This window comes from Mastomys coucha, chromosome X (genome assembly GCF_008632895.1).
Source record: "Mastomys coucha isolate ucsf_1 chromosome X, UCSF_Mcou_1, whole genome shotgun sequence".
Lineage (NCBI taxonomy): Eukaryota > Metazoa > Chordata > Mammalia > Rodentia > Muridae > Mastomys > Mastomys coucha.
In genome coordinates this window covers 85,457,264-85,458,960 of record NC_045030.1, presented here as the reverse complement: position 1 = coordinate 85,458,960, position 1,697 = coordinate 85,457,264, and the positions used below count along the sequence as shown (strand labels likewise).

General features: G+C 31.1%; 1 protein-coding gene across 1 annotated transcript in view; it reads right to left on the bottom strand.

The window, feature by feature from the left end:
- Nucleotides 1-1,697, bottom strand: part of Dmd (dystrophin) — a 2,056,279-nt gene that overhangs the window by 1,164,972 nt on the left and 889,610 nt on the right. The window lies entirely within an intron of this gene.

The following is a 1,697-nucleotide window of genomic DNA, read 5'->3' as shown; positions in this document are numbered from 1 at the left end:
TGCTTGTTTGTACATGACAGTGTCTTGCTGGGTTCCACATAATGGTCTTGAAATCAGGCTTCTATCTCAGCCTCTCTATTAAGATTGTTTATTTGATGTTTTTACATTATACTATGGTTTTCAGAACAGCTTACATATTTCAAATGTATCTATACAGCCAAAAGAAATATAGACAATTAACTTGGGAGGTGGCTTATAAGAGAACCACAAAGAGTGAGACTAAATGCTTTGCTTGATGTTTGTAACTATTGTATCAAGTCTGAAGAAGAGGACTTTATAAGTTACTCTATCTCTGAGATTAATGCTTTTAAAAATTATCACAGCCAATGAACCAGATTCTTACCCTCACCTAATATCTGTGCCACCCTCCAAGCAGAACCATTGTTCATTGAAACAGTTGGTGAATGACATCATGGATAGACCATCTTAATACACACACCATTTCTTAGATGTTGTAACCTCCTCTCTGTGGGCTGAGAATAAAGATACTCACTCAAGTTAAATAGCTTTGACCATAACAGGAAATCTGTATCCAAAAATCGTGCCTACAACTCACTCCTTGATGCAGCAGAACTGTCAACTCTTAGCTTAGCTACTATGGAGGTAAAATCCTTTGGTGATGTGAGGGTCATTGAAGTACAGCCTTATTACAATGAATTCCAATGTCTAAAAATTGTTCTTATTTTGCCTTGTGCCATAGTAAGAGCCAAGATTTTAAGCTCTACTAAAAACAAAACAAATAAAATAACAAACAAAAAGACTATTTATGTTCACTTAAAAAGATACTAGTAGTTATGTATTATTTTAAAATATAGTTAATATATTTGGAGTTATTTAAATTTTATATTGAGAAAAATGTGTATTTTCAGTATTGCTGTAGACAAGCATCTGTTCAATTGATTTTTGTTTGATATCAAACAATTTTTATAATACTCATTTTTATTGGTACAATATTTTATAAATTTTAAAGAATATGACAAAATAAAAAAAGGAGTGCTTCCACCAGAAAAAAATAAAACTATCTCACATTTAAAAAAAATCAACAAATGTGTGAAGCCCATTTTCTTGCTGCAAATTTGTTATGAGAAATGTGGAATTATGTCTACCATCATACCTCCTAACGATTCAATAATCCAGGTAAATTAAACCTAGAACAATATTTTCTTCAATCCTACCAAATTAAACTAAGCTAAAGTAGTGAATGTATCAAGATGAACCAATGAAGAAATCTGAGTGTTCTTTCATTTTGAGCATTAGACAAAAGAAGTACTGAATCAAAGTTATTTATCATGCAACTTAGTAAGTTTATGGTCACTGCTTTTCTGTCCAGTAAGCCTGGTAACATAACAATGAAGGGTAATTTGACTATTATTCATGATTTGCATATTGAACGACAATAATGAGTTTACAAACTATGCTGTCAGAAGAGATTAGTTAATATGAATAATGTCATATGCAGGCAAGTCTCAGTTATCCACTATTTGAGCTGGTTCTTTTCTCTATAGACATAAAGCATTTAACATTTATTTCAAAGATCCTAGATAACATCACCATAGTGAAGCAGATGGACTGGATCCAGACATCCATGAAGCTCTCATTTTAGTGTGTAATTTTTTAGAATATTTGATTTAATGTATGACATTAAATTCAAGTCATTGAAAATATTAAAATGATGCTTTCAAAAATAAACAATATTA